This window comes from Notothenia rossii (genome assembly GCF_949606895.1).
Source record: "Notothenia rossii genome assembly, chromosome: 6".
NCBI classification, from domain to species: domain Eukaryota; kingdom Metazoa; phylum Chordata; class Actinopteri; order Perciformes; family Nototheniidae; genus Notothenia; species Notothenia rossii.
In genome coordinates, this window is record NC_136909.1 from 59,310,748 (window position 1) to 59,326,314 (window position 15,567).

A 15,567-nucleotide genomic window follows, 5' to 3' on the forward strand; every position below is an offset into this window, starting at 1 on the left:
CGTTATCGTGGAGGACAGCGAATAAAGTGTTGCGCACTGGATTTACGTGGCATTTATGTAAACAGGAGTTTTTTGCTGTCGATTTTGGTGGGTCCAGTGTTTGTTATTTACTCAGCCATGTAACACAAATTAAAATGCAGTGTTTAATGTTACTGTATGACAGGGCTATTCAATTAGTTTGGAATTGGGGCCGGTTGATGAAAATGATCCAAAGCAAGGGGCCGGGAAGAAAATGGCTTGAAATATGAGCAATCATATTAAGAGCTTCAGACACAGTAAATACTACAGCAGGTCACCCTTGAAAAAGAGTTCAATGATCTCAATGGGATTCACCTGCATAAATAAAGGTATGAAATGAAATGACTACAACAGCATAGTGGAGTGCATATATTTTGTTTAATTAAATCAAACATAGCCCCAAAGCCTTTATAAATGGCAGGTTCAGAACTCAGTACATGTGGAGCTAATATAACCAACATCATTAGATTTAGATTAAATGATCGAATAATTCACACAAAATAGCAATTTAGGGCTATACACAAACAACAGTGCATATTATGGTATAATAACAATAAAGACAAGTGAGCCATACCACATCAATTGCTTAATTAAAAACAAAAACAATTATCAAAAGACTTGTATTAATTACCAAACCACAACACACAGCCTTTTAAAACTCAAACCTTTTTTGATTAACATAGTGATAACTAGGGATGTAACGATACCAAAAACTCACGGTACGATAATATCGCGATAACAAGTCCACGGTACGGTATGTATCGCGATATTGAATAATAAAGGGAAGGGGGAAAAAAATCATATATTTCTTTTTCAATAAAACATTTTTTTACTCTGAATTTTTTTTTTAATTACATAATAAATCTGATTTTTACAGCATTTTTGTAGGATAGCAGTATTTTAAAGTATCAAAAACAAAGTGACAGTAACAGACTGGAACAAGAAAACCAGTGTTTATGTACCTACTAGTACTACCAAACAAAGTAAGCATTTTCTTTATGCCACTGCATCTCACAAATAAACAAGGACATTTAATAATCAGACCCTGCAATAAAATAAATCAAGTTTCACTTTAGTTTTTCAAGTAACTCAACTCAAACTCACTAGTCACTCACTCAGCATCATCAGACAGGTTTTTAGGAATATGAGAATGTCCACATTTCCAGGTATTTATAAACTGGGATGTTTGGGCATTTACAATATCCCCTGCTCTGGAAAAAACTCTCTCGCTTGGTACTGATGTTGCTGGGACACCAGTGGTCGCGTTAACCGAATATTTTATTTAACAATGACGGAAAAATCTGAAAGCAGTCTGTCATTTTGACAGATTAGAACAAACTCGGAACAGCGCCAACGTTTCCCCACAGCCAGGCTCTGGTGTTATGCCGTGTTATGCATGCCCTCCAAAAGGAAATGATATAGTTTCCAAACCGTACTTTGCCGTACAGATCAATACATGTCTGGGAGGTTTTGCTTTACGCTGTGCGCGTCCCGCGAGGTGCATGTAAACACGGCATAACACCGCCCCCCCCGCCCCGTTGACAGTTCACGAGCATGCTCTATCGTGAACTGTTCAGACCCGACGGGTAATAAGGGATTATGACGGATATTTTACGATCTTGTCTGTCAAAATGACGGACAGCGAAAAAGTCTAACGCCAGGCTTATTGACATGGCGAGATATAAATATATGGTTGGTACATGTCTCAAGGTGTATAAATGTGGCCCTGTAAATACGATGTCCTTTTGTGTTATCTGTTGTTTTATTTTCATGTTGTAACCTACTTGCTGCCATGTTGGACAGGTCTCTATTGAAAAAGAGATCGATGATCTCAATGGGACCACCTGGTTAAATAAAGGTTTAAAAAAAAAAGTGTTTTAAAAAAAAAAAAAAAATTATTATTATTTTTTTTTTTTAAATCGCGGTAGATTTTGTCAGTCTCACGACGGTATTGGGAAGTTTATTTACCGCGATATTCGGTATATCGTTACATCCCTAGTGATAACTGACATACAGTATGCAACCAACTTGGCAGATATATGCCATCTAATGAGAGAAATGGCATTTTTTCGATTTAGCAAGAGCAGGGAAGTCGGGAGTATACGTTGTCATGGCAATACGCATACAGTGATGCAGATGCTGGTCAGTGAGGGATGCTCGATTGTTAGTTTTTATGGCATTCATGTGTGAGAATGCCGATTCGCACGTGTAAGTCGAGCCAAACATTGTGAGGACAAAAAGTGCAAGACCCCTTGAATGAGGGAATTTCTCGCGGCTGACTTCATGAGTCCAGAACTTTTCAGAACCTGCCAGCTGAAATGACTGTCGCAGGTCATCTGATGACTGAATGTCAATGAGTTCGAGTTGTAAAGATGCCTCATTTAATGTCACAATCAGCTCCTTTGCTTTCAGTGCAAACTCCCCCTCTACATTCACAGAGAAAGTGTCCTTCACAAATCTCATCACTTCAGTCGGGAGACTGAAATGTTCAAACCTCGCGGCAAAGTTGGTTTTCAATGCGTCCATAAATCCAGTCATCACCTTGGTGATTTGTAAACCTGCAGTGCGCAGTGTTGGAAAATGGAGCATTTTGCCTGGACATAAATCCGCAAAAAAAAGTGTGAGCTTTTTTTGAAACGCATTGAGTCTCTCCACAAGTTGTGTAACCATTTTATCTCTGCCCTGCAGCTCCAAATTGAGTTGGTTCAGATGTTGGAAAATGTCGCTCAAAAAGCAAACAGCAGCGTAAAACTCATCATTCTCTATCAGACACAGAAAGGCGTTGGCTTTTTTATGTTTTGAATTGCGGAGAAACGCCATGATCTCCTCCTTAAGTTCACAAAATCGTTTCAAGACGTTTCCTTTGCTTAGCCATCTAATGTCACTGTGCATGAGCAAATCATTATATCGAGCTGACATGTCTGACAACATCTGGCGGAAAAGGCGGTGCTGTAAACTGGATAAACGAATAAAGTTAATAATCGCCATGACAGAGTCCATTGTGTTTTTTAACTCACCACTCAGTTTTGCGCACAGGAGGCTTTGGTGGATGAGGCAATGAAGCGATCTCAGCTGTGGAGCCACATCTGCCAGCCTAGCGGACAGTCCCTGTGTTCGGCCCGACATCGCAGGGGCCCCATTCGTTTCAAGCATGTTAATACGATCCAATCCCAACTTGTGCTCCTTGAAAAACGAAACCACTTTGTGGAACATCACCTCACCGGTCGTGTGTCCATCCAAAGGAATTAATCCAAGTAGATCCTCCCGAAAGCACTCACCATAAAACAATCTAACATAGAGGCAGAGCTGTGCAACATCGCTGCTGTCAGTGGATTCATCAATAGCTAGCGACATAACCTCCGCCTTTCTCAGTTTGTCCAAGAGAATCTCAAAAACGTCCGATGCAAGGGTCTCCACTCTCCTTGATGTTGACGTGTCAGAAATCGGAATGTTCTTAATTGAGTCAATAACGCTTTTTCAGATTTTCTCATCTGCAACCACTTCCTCAATTCATGCAAGCATACACTCTTTGACTGTCTCTGCGTCCGTAAAAGGCCTTTTCTTTTTGCATAATATCCAGGCCACTCGTAGGGACGCTGCGGTAGCTCTCTCTTGGTCAGTGCAAGCCCGAAACAGGGAGCTACGTCTTTGGTCATAGCACGAAGTTAGCCCCAAAATCTTCTGGTGGCGAGCATCAGAGCCCGCTGGAAAATTGGCGTCAAAGTTGGTGTGAACTGTCTTAAAATGCCTTCTCAAGTTGTACTCTTTACACACCGATAAACACTCATTGCAGATTAAACACACGGGCCTCCCACTGACATTTACACACAAGTACTTCTCTTTCCACTCGCTGTTGAATTGCCGGTTTTCGGTGTCAACCTTTCGTTGTTTTAACGTAGAAAGAGACATTTTGATATCCAACTATGCTGACCAGGCTTGATTAATCGTACCATTGGCGCGAAACCGTCGAAGGTGCGCGAGCTTGTAGTGAAGGGCAGCGCGAGCCGCGAGGACGCGCGCAGAGACGCAATAAATGACAGGAGTTGCTAGAAGGTGGGTTCGAAACCCGAGCCCGCCAAAGTTTTCAGACAATGTCTTCCCCTCTATCTCTCAATGTAACACCCTCTCAGGAATAAAGGCACTCTGGCCCAAAAAAAAAAAAGTTAAATTAATTTTTTTTTTATTATTAAACTTTAATTATGATTTTTTTAACATTATACTCAAAGGGCCAGTAAATATCACCCGGGGGCCGGATTTGGCCCACGGGCCGCCAATTGAATAGCCCTGCTGTATGAGTTCCAATAGAAAATACAGTTGTAAACCTCTCTTTGTGTGTCTTTATTATGACGTAACGACTAGTCGACTAGTCGACTACTATTTTGAAAAACTAGTCGACTAGTAAATATTGGTAGTTGTGAAACCCCTACTGTGGGCAGCAGTGAGTGTCACGGACATGAATTCATAGATCAAGGCAGACTGGTGCACACACTCTCCTGTCCTGCCAGGCGACACGCCCGTTCTAAGCCGTGTCCCTCACTCACATCCCAAGCATCCCCGAAAAGTGTATTATGTTGTTACATCTCAGATGTTATGTTTCAGTTGTGCTCTGTCTATGTTCAGTGATGCAAACTTGTCACCTTTTGGCAAAATTCGCCGTTTTGAATCCAAAATAAGTCGTTTGTGTGATTCATGTAGATCTGCAATACAAATATTTTTGGGGACTGGGACCCGGAGTAATCTGCGGCCGTGAGCTGTTATGTGCCATCATGACACTCATGGTGTTCTTTTTTTATATATTATAATCAGTGGCGGCTGGTGGAAAATATTTTTGGTGGGGCTGTTGATATAGAGAGGCGAAGTCACGCCCATCTACTTCCGGTCCATGGGACCCCGGAAGCGAAAAATTATACATTGAATTCAATGGAGAGAGAAAACGTATCTTTTGATCCCGTTTGAATTGTGCCACGAACTACACATATGATGTTTGTCAATCTTAAACAATCATTTCCATGTCAAAAAAGTCACATTTTGTCGTAATACTGTTGAAATATAAGACTATGAAAAATACGCGACTACAAAGACTACAAATCCCAAATCCCATTCTGGGTCGCGCATGTGATGTCACAGGCGATAATGCTCCAAGTGGTTGCGACTCGTAATTAAAGCGAAGAAGAAGATTTCATAACTGATTTATTCCCTCCAATAAATATAAGAGATTGCTCCAATAAATTCACTTTTACAAGATGCCTGTGTGCTTTGTACCATGTTGTAATCACAAAAGTGATCATACCACTTGCTCGTTCTATCGCTTCCCGTCTTATGAAAGGACCAGGAGTCGCTGGATCAGACATATCAGGTAATATCATAGGTAATATACATGTTGTGCATGGAACATAGTCAAGTTAGCTACCTAGCTAGTAGCGACGAGTAGCGAGCACGTTAGTTAGCATTACATTACTTAGCCTTGTCATTTTTAGTAGCCTTACCATTAAGTTATTATTTTATTACATGAAGTACACCAAAATGTTAAACAGTAAGATTAGTCATCATGGTAAGTATTTCGTGAAACATTTGAAGAGTGGCCTGCTCCGCCCTCCACCGGGTGCTAAGGAAGCAGTTCAGGGAGAGTCGAAGGAAGGCAGGCAGGCAGGGAGCTTTGCGTGACATTCTTCTGGACATGTGTCATTGTGATGACAGTGAGAGTGAGTCAATCTGTTTGTTGGAAAGACAGTAGTTGAGTGATTACTGAGAGAAAATTATTAAAAGAGATAATTATTCAGTGTTGTTACTTTAAAGTGTTGTTACTGACCTGTTTCTCTTTTATTGTCTTTACCTCACCTGTAACTGCTGAGACCCTGAGGAACATGCACACTGACCTGCTCTGGCAACCTGATTTCCACTGTACGTGATAGTATTTGGTTATGGTATATTATTTATATACATCAAAGGCACAATGCACCCCCCAGAGACACACATGTATTGAGTGTGATATTTTGCATAGGTCATGTGAAATCATCTTTACATACTAGAAAACTGTAGGAGTGGCAACTTGTTTTGAAATTGAAATTTTAATATCCGATAATAAAGTTGATCTGTTTTCTTTATTCTTCTCTCTCCCCAGCTCCATCCATCACCGTTCTCTGTTCCTGCAGGTCCTGCTTGCTAATCAATGCTCATATGTTTTTACACAATTACAAATAAAGTCAATGTACTGTATGACATGAAGTTGTGCTTCATTCTGAGTCAATAATAAATTCATTCTGCTTTCAACTGCAAAATGATTGTGGACTGCACCGACATCCATGTAGCTGCCCCCCCCCCCCCCCCCACCCAGTAAGATGAACCAAGCAAAGCTGACACTCAACATACAGCTGTGCTCTTAAGTTTACATGAAGAATTTGTGAAATATTGGTAATTATTTGGAAAAAATGACTGACGATGCAGAAAACTTTTTTTATTTAGGAACAGTGGTCAGGTGAAGCATTTATCACTACATATGTGTCACACTTAAAAGGCCAAACACACTGGCCAAACACACCTCGTTTACAACTCCCCAGTTGACAGCCATGACTCCGTCTAAATTGTACCCCCCTAGCACCCTCTTCATGAGGGACGCGCATGGAGTGGATGAAAGTCCCGACCTCAGCACAGCACCAAAATTATTGGCTGTCAACCTGCCCTGCCTGTGTAACTGCCACTGAGGATTTGTCCGCTGTCCTACGGTGGCTGTCTGGATGGCAGCTTAATGGTCTCTGCTCAGTCGCATTGAGGCAAGAATTGCCTCAAGCCCCCGACCCCCACGCTCCTTCACCAGCTCCGGCACGTTGAAAATGGCCTGATGTTGAGGCTGCAGCTCTGGCTCAGGTGACAAAAGCCATGCCATGCCACGCTGCGCCCCTCAGTGGAGACCTGAACAAGTCTACTTCCTCAGTGGTGATGTCTCTGGCCAGTGGGTTGTATGTCTCCTCTTGTTGTTGGTAGAGTTGAGACACCGGCTGGACTACTTTTGAAGTGCCAGGCTTCCTCCACTGGCACTCAACTTCTGTGGAGCTGATCTGCCACATGGCAAATATTGCCAATGCTGCAGCGTGGCTGCATTTGTACATCCCCCGTGCACAACCACAGACAGCGCTCTGCATCGCGCCATCCTCTCCCATGTAGATCTGTACAAATAAAGTAAGTACCATGTTTGTTAACATGCTATAATAGATTGAATGAGCAATACAAGGATGGTCCAGATCTGGGGGTGGGAGGGTTTATTTTTCCAAAATGTTGTCCTCTTGTCTGATTGTTGTTGTTTGTTTTTTCTGAATTTTTTGTAATTTGTGTTGTATTGGTTGTGATTGTACATTGTATTTTTTTAAATGTGTATTACATTTTTGAAAAACATTTGATCAACAAAAAAGGATTTGGTCAGGGTCTAGACTCAGTGTGTAGTTTATGAATTAATCAATGCTCTCTACATTAGGAAAACATACCAGTGTACCAGAGGGAGTCACACACAGCTGTGCCTAGATAACCAAACAAATTGACAAGATAACCAAAATCCTTGAATCTACACACAGCAAATAAACTGAAATGACACAACGAGATGTAAAAAGGAGATCACACATATAGTCGATATAAAACTGGCCGCTTCAATCTGAAGAGCAACTAAAACAAAACACGGGAGTGTACCTTGTTCTTGTGAACACTAATGTTATCCACAGCATACAAACCCGTATATAGTACACCCGTTCTAGGTTCTGATTGGCTCTCTAGGTTGGCATTCTAGCTTCTGACTGGCTGTCCAGGTTGTCAATCACAGCCGTGGTTCATATTATGCTTGTCGACTCGTAACATCGCTAAACTTTTTTTCTTGACGGTTTTCTCAGTCAACTAATGCTATTGATAACAGTAACATAAATTAACACAGCCCTGCACACTGCAGTCATTATATGCCGGGTCTGTGGTTCATCATCTTCTTTTTCATTCTCCTCCTTATTGACTGACATTAACCTGTTAACATTGCACTCATATTACTCACCGAAACCTTGTAAAGCCGGTCCCGCATGCTGGCTCTTACAGAACCGACTAACTCCCCTTTCGTGTATGTACAGCTCTCAACGTGCCCGGACTTGTAGTGATTTTCACCTCGTTTTATACTTTTATTCTCATTCTGAAAGAATGAGGTTAAATGTGCCAACGTGACGGCCATCTTTGTGTTGGTGACGCGTATTGTGCGGGACCAGAGACATGTAGTTCACTGAGCGGCTTAACACAAAAAAATGTGTTACTTCACAGTTTTACGACACATTTTAATTTTTTTGACTTGCAAAATGTTCTTTTAAATTGACAAACATCATATGTGTCATTCGTGGCACAATTGAAACGGGATCAAAAGATACGTTTTCTCTCTCCATTGAATTCAATGTATAATTTTCCGCTTCCGGGGTCCCATGGAGGCTCCCGGAAGGGGAGGGACTTCGCCTCTCTATAGTGAGTAAGTAAATCTTTTTTTTTTGGGAGAAATTACTCCTTAAATTGGGACTTCTGGTGATGTAATTGCCCCATAAAATCGTGGTTCTAGGGCCAGGAACAACCAGGCTGAGTCGGGCTGAGTAGGCTAAACTAACTGCGGTCAAGCCAGCCTCCACTCGGGAAAACCTAGTCAAGTCAGCCCTCACGTGATATTGCGGTGCACGAATATCCTATGCATTACGGTAGAGTAAATAAAAATCATCCCTCTGTGTTTAGATGAGAATAAAACAAAAACTGTCCAGTATCAAAGACTCTTTTCACTTCAGGGTGATAGCGGGACATCCCATCTAGTCACTCAGAAGAAATCAGGACATTCTGATGTAGTTTCAAAATAAAATACCTTTGAAGTCTCATATATGAGCTATAATCTCTGTCCCCAAAGGTCTTTTAAAAAAGGTATTTTTCCGAGTGGAGGCTGGCTTGACCGCAGTCTAAAACTAGAGAGAGAATCGCTGTCAAGGGGGCTACAACTACAACAAGATGAACATATTTGACCGTGATTTAATTGTAATACACGTTTCAAAATGATGCCGAAGTAACAACATACTGATACCGGATAGTAAAAAACATGAATTAAGGCTTTGACAAGTCTGCAGACAAGACGGCAGGCGAAAAACCTTTTAAAATGCGTGTTTTCTAATGGAGATTTGGCTAAGCTAACGTTGTAAATGCTCCGACCGTCCACACTCACAACAACGGCCTATACAGACATAAATAAACCAGCGACTGTATTCGCCATGACCCAGACAGTATGTGGTTTGTACTTGTTTAACTTTTGTCTAGTTTCTGAACAGATATGAAGAGCTGTGAGCTCCGAGTGCTAAGAGCTTACGGCTGTTTTGTTTTTCTGGGGAGCTCATTGAAGATGACGTCACGGCTCCGCCTACACTGCGTTACAATAGATACTACCCCAGTTCCTCACGAGTCTAAAAAACAACTCACGTCAACGCACGTAAGCAACGTGGGCGCCAAGGTGAGCGCTCTCGTGACCAAAATATTTGACGGCGCTGATTGGCTGAAATTATGTTTCGGCGGCACAGTTTACTATTGAGACTTTTGCAACGTGCTGGTTGCTGCTGTTTGGCTCGGGGGCAGCGCCCCGTAATGATAAACTAATGCCAAGGGCAAGGCCAGGCAGGAAACATGTGACTTATCAGTAACTTTAGACATCGTAACACAATTTTAAACAAGATTTTATTGTAGATTATACATTTTACTGATACCAATTGTGTGATATTTACCTTGTTCATTAAAAATAAAAAATATAAAATATATATATTTTTGAAATATATATTTTTGTTAATATATATTTTTTAATTTAATATTTTTTGTAATATTTTTTTTTGTATGTGGGAAGAGGTGGGGCGGCGCCCCTTGTGCCCCTATGGGCCGGCCGCCACTGATTATAATGAAGTACGAGCTGTGTGCTCGAGTCTTCCTGCCTGTCGGCTCTGCTCATGGATGTATAATAAGGCTCTGCTGCTCCGAGATGATTGTCCAGCTTCAGCAGCTACATTACCTACGGGTGCGTTCGTTAATATTAACTGTGCGTCCGGAGTCACTGTGGCACAGACTGGACCGCTGGTGAACAGCTGTTAGAACGGGCCGTTCAGGTGTTCAGAGCAGAGCTCCCTGTCGGAGCGGCAGAGCGTGATGTGAACTGAAAAGTTTTTCTGTGGCAATATTATTTAAGGAGTCGTTGAGCTAGCTAGCTAGCATACATTGTCACTATCTGCTAACGTTAGCTTTAGCCTTCTATTTCTAATAGTTTTTTTTCATAGGCTATAAACAGAGGTGGTATAAGTATATATATATTGTACTTGAGTAAAAGTAGAAGTACTCAGATCTTGTACTTGAGTAAAAGTAGAAGTACTCAGGTCTTGTACTTGAGTAAAAGTAGAAGTACTCAGATCTTGTACTTGAGTAAAAGTAGAAACACACAGATCTTGTACTAGAGTAAAAGTAGAAGTACTCAAATCTTGTACTTGAGTAAAAGTAGAAGCACACAGATCTTGTACTAGAGTAAAAGTAGAAGTACTCAAATCTTGTACTTGAGTAAAAGTAGAAGCACTCAGGTCTTGTACTTGAGTAAAAGTAGAAGCACACAGATATTTTACTAGAGTAAAAGTAGAAGTACTCAGGTCTTGTACTTGAGTAAAAGTAAAACTACTCAGATCTTGTCCTTGAGTAAAAGTAATAGTCCCAGAGTGTAGGAATACTCTGTTACAGTAAAAGTCCTGCATTCAAAATGTTCCTCAAGTAAAAGTAGAAAAGTATTATCATCAAAATATAGTGAAAGTAGCGACAGTAAAAGTAGTCATTGTGCAGATTGGTCCATTTCAGAATAATAGATATGATATGTTTTATAATGATTGATCATGAAAGTGTTCTCAAAGCTGGTAAAGGTGCAGCTAGTTTGAATGACTTTGTATACTGCAGGGTAGCTTGTGGATTTACTCCAGGTGGAACTAAAGTCTGAATTAACACTTGATTATATTTCACTTAATTAATCCAGATCTGTGAAGTGTAGTTGAGGAAAAGTACAGCATGTACCTCTGAACTGTAGTGGAGTAGAAGAACAAAGTAGCAAAACATTGAAATACTTAAATAAAGTACAAGTATCTCAAAATTGTGCCCAAGTATAGTACTTGTTGAGTTTATGAACTTAGTTACTTTACACCATGTGGCTATAAAGATAAAAAGACTTAAGCCTTGCACAGAGTCACGAAAATACATTTTCAAAATGCTCAACAGTGCTGCCAAAATTATAAACTGACTGCTCCACAATTTGAAATAAATGCTTTTATATATTTCTATTAGATGTGACTCTTTGGCGTTTCTGTTATTATTAACACTGCTGCTTTAGTTGTTCTGAGTGCTAAAATCCTCTGTCATTCCGTGGGGTGGGGGAGCCGGGGGCTCGGATCCTTGTCACCTTTTTCATACCTGATGAGTTTGCATCCCTGTATGTTAAAAAGCCTCAGTCACCTTAATTCATGTAATAAAAACTTCTCAGGTCAGTAACACTCAAAGCTAAATGTGCAATACCATGTTCAGCTATGTTACTATTTATAATGTTATTGTTGTTACATCAGGAGATGTACATATTGAAATGATTTCTTAACTTACAGTAGGCTATTTTTTACAATGTGTGTTGGAAGGATTTATTAAATTACAATGAATATTGTCATTGTTGAAGGCTTTTCGAGAAGGGTGAACTATAAGCCTGAATTACATAACATTTTATACCTAAAAACATAAAAGCCACAATAAATAAATCACAATTATTCTAGTTCTTTTTACCTCCCGTATTGCTTTCAACCCACCAGCTTTTATGGTGCTGTTACGTCACTAACTGTAAGCTTGTCACATACAGTCTATGGTCACTCAGAGTAACCTACTGTTAATTTAGCTGCTGGAGAAGAAAGATCAGGGGGGGAGGGGGGGAGAGAGCTGTGGTTGATGGGCCATTTGTTGTGTAAATACACAGCTGAGAGCTACCGTTTCATTCAGACTGTTTAAAAAACTGTAACAACGGACTATTTTTCTTAGCGGATGCATGTCAATTTAAATCAATAGAGACAACTATTTTTTAAATCAATAAAAATATTTTCTAAATCCATAAAAGCATTTCAATTAATACTGGGAGTCATGTCGTTACTTTGTTGAGAATGTGGCCATGTAATAAGCGGGATAATTTGCAGCGACTTGTTCCTTATGGGGAAAATAGCACCCGTCATGCAGATCAGGATCCCTCTGCCACGCTTTGGGATCCTGATCTGCCGAAGAGGCTCCATTAAAATATAAATATTTTTAGTGAATTACTGAGTTTAGGCACGTTAATAACGTTTTAATGAAGTTGAATACAGTATATTCATATGTGTCAGTGATTTCATGTCAATTCGGCGAACATAAACAGAAATGATCGTGGTGAAGATGATGATTAAATTAGGATTACAAATCGAGAGCCGGGCTGCTTTTCCTCCTGTTCGTTTTTTTCGACTAAACAACATTATTTTGTTAAATAACAACATGGTGATGTTTTGCAAATGATTACATGTCTCTTATTTAGCATAGAGTATGATATCCGTGACATATGGATCTTAACAAAGTTCCGCTGTACATCCAGCGTACTGTATCTGACTTTATTTCACATGAGCTCCAGTGTGGAACCCCACTGCACCCCCTGATGGATCAACGATCCATTGCAGCTGGCTTCATTATAATTACATTTATCTATCACGGGGGCGGTCTCAAGTCAAGCTGGAGGTTTTCCCTTGAGCGAGGGCAGATCACGTACCAATCACGGACCTCGCGTTTCAAACTGTCTGAAATGAATCGCTACATCTGTAGCTCATAACCAGTCCATCTGCGCCACATTGCTTAAGAAAATAACACTTTTCTAACGTGAAAGTGCTTTATTTTTGTGTTTTCACTGGTTTTACTTACTGGATTTGTTTGTTTCGGAGAGAAGGAGAACTCTGGTAAAAATTATTCAGAAAGATCCTCTGAGGAACGTACATTATCGGAGAAATAAACGCTAGCAGTTTATTATAGACCCTCGATACTGTGTTTCCTTAAATGTGTTGGACAAACACACATTTCTACATGTGATTAACTTGTTTTACTAAATAAAATTTCGGCAATAATAGTGAAGACAACTAATCTGGTTATCATACACTACTTCACAATATAACCAAATTCAGTTTTTTTGTAATTGTTTTGAACGAAAGGAATTGACATTCCACCATTTTCGGTCAAACACGTATCCACTCTCCAGGACGTAGATGAGAAGATTGACGCTGCCTTCATGTCAAATACTTTATAAACCTGCCAGCAGCTCAGCTGGAAAAAGCTAGCCAGCTTTGTCTAAATGTCGTAAAAATCCTTTGTTAACATTGCAAGAAGGAAGGTCTGTCTATCTCTGATTGTAGATTTGACACCTGCTCTTTCTCTCTTACAAAAAACAAAATGTAGGAAGTCTTGCTTCATTTAAAGCGATAAAGACGACCATGGACAAAACAAAGCTCTCTGTTTTCAGTTAACAAAAAAATGATGTAAAAAATGTATTCTTGAAGCATTAAGGCACATATTGAATGTGTACAACATTTTGTTTATGTTGTAAATAAACCATATGCTTTAATCTTAAGAATCATTTTCATATACCAACTAGTGTAATTAGTATTAATGGACAGTTATCACTAACAAAGGTGTTATCAGCGAAGGCTATAGTTTAGGACTCTTGCAGCGCCCCCGCTACATACACAGATCATCCCGCTACAAATTTATTCACACAAATTCTAGTATTCCTGTGGTACAATCGGCTCTGCATTTCCGTGTTGCTTGTCGACGTCATCTAAACACACGTCACGTGCGCACCAGCTGTTTGAAGCCCCTGGCCTGCTCTGACAGTAGCACTCCTCCTGTCTCCTCTGCAGCCACCTTCATGCTGCTCAATACCCGCTCCCTCAACAATAAAGCACTACTCATCCATGACATCATCATTGATAGGAAACTTGATTTCTTATGTTTAACGGAGACATGGCAGAACCAGCAGGATTTCTTCGCTCTCAACCAAGCTACTCCGCCAGGCTACGTTTACCTCCATAAACCTCGCTCCACGGGCCGCGGCGGCGGGCTGGCTGTCATCCACCGACCAGGCATCCGGGTCAGGGAGATTCCCTCTCCCAATATCACATCATTTGAATGTATTACATTCTCACTCTCCGGATCACCTCTACTCCAGGTTGCCCTGATCTACCGCCCCCCCAAAGCTTCCACCACCTTCATGTCCGAGCTGAGTGAGCTTCTGTCCTCTCTCTGCTCTAAATCACCTTCCACCTATCTGCTAGGAAATTTTAACATCCACGTCGACTCCACCAGCTGTAGCTTTGCCGCAGAATTTCTGTCACTTCTGGACTGGCTCAACATAACATAGCATGTCCAGGGCCCCACCCACTCCAAATGTCACACGCTGGATCTAGTCTGCTCCACTGGTGCCCCCCCCCTCTCACCTGCAGCGCCTAGACCTGGCAGTATCAGGCCATCATCTTCACCATCCCCATCCCCCTGCCCAGGCAGCGCCCCAGGCGCACAATCACCTTCAGAGACACCAAATCAGTGAGTGCATCAGCCCTATCAGACCTCCTCATAACCCACATGGCCCCGGCTCTCTCCGACACTTCGCTGGACGTGTTGGTGGCCCGCTACAACACTGCCCTCTCTCTCAGCCTGGACTCTCTGGCTCCCCTCAGAAGCCGGACGGTGTCTTTTCTCCGCCCGGCACCATGGTTCACCTCTGATCTTCGCACAATGAAGCAAACTGGTCGTCGGCTGGAGCGGCTTTCCGGACGAACTGGCCTCACCGTCCACCGTATGGCTTTGGTGGACCATGTGAGGTCCTACAAGGAGGCTCTCTCCAAGACCAAGACCGCCTACTACTCCTCCCTCATCACCTCACAACAAAATCACCCCAGATCCTTGTTCTCCACCATCAACCAACTGCTCCGCCCCCTCCCTGCCACGTACACTGCTGAAGCTCCTGACCTCTGCTCCAAATTCCTCAACTTTTTTCAGGCTAAGGTGATCTCCATTCATCAACAACTCCTGGTGCCCGCCCCCTCCCCCTCTCTGCACTGGCTCCTGACACAGAAATGCACACTCCCAGCTCAACCCCTCAATCCGCAATGCTCTCTCTCCTACTTCTCCCCAGTGGATGTTCCACTGGTCTCGAAGCTGGTGACCAATGCTAAGGCCTCCACCTGCTCCCTTGACCCCATGCCCACGGTGCTGGTCAAGGCCTGCCTTGCCACCCTCTGCCCCATCATAACAGACATCATCAACTCCTCTCTGTCATCTGGAATAGTTCCCTCCTGCTTCAAAACCGCCTCCATCACTCCCATCCTCAAGAAGCCTGGTCTGGACCCTGAGGAGCTGAACAACTACCGACCAATCTCCAACCTTCCTTTCCTTAGTAAAACCTTGGAAAGAGCAGTCGCCGCCCAGCTTCATCAACATCTGTCCAACCAT

The 15,567-nt window shown here is 41.9% G+C and overlaps 1 protein-coding gene and 2 long non-coding RNA genes across 3 annotated transcripts in view; 1 reads left to right on the forward strand and 2 right to left on the reverse strand.

Annotated features, from left to right (window-relative positions):
• Positions 1–15,567, reverse strand: part of LOC307042245 (uncharacterized protein) — a 492,007-nt gene that overhangs the window by 322,115 nt on the left and 154,325 nt on the right. The window lies entirely within an intron of this gene.
• Positions 3,652–6,237, forward strand: LOC307042250. The gene is made up of 2 exons (XR_013809049.1): positions 3,652–5,919; positions 6,140–6,237. It is a non-coding gene; the product is annotated as an uncharacterized lncRNA (long non-coding RNA).
• Positions 6,458–8,482, reverse strand: LOC307042254. The gene is made up of 2 exons (XR_013809053.1): positions 8,045–8,482; positions 6,458–7,181 (listed from the first exon to the last, which is right to left on the reverse strand). It is a non-coding gene; the product is annotated as an uncharacterized lncRNA (long non-coding RNA).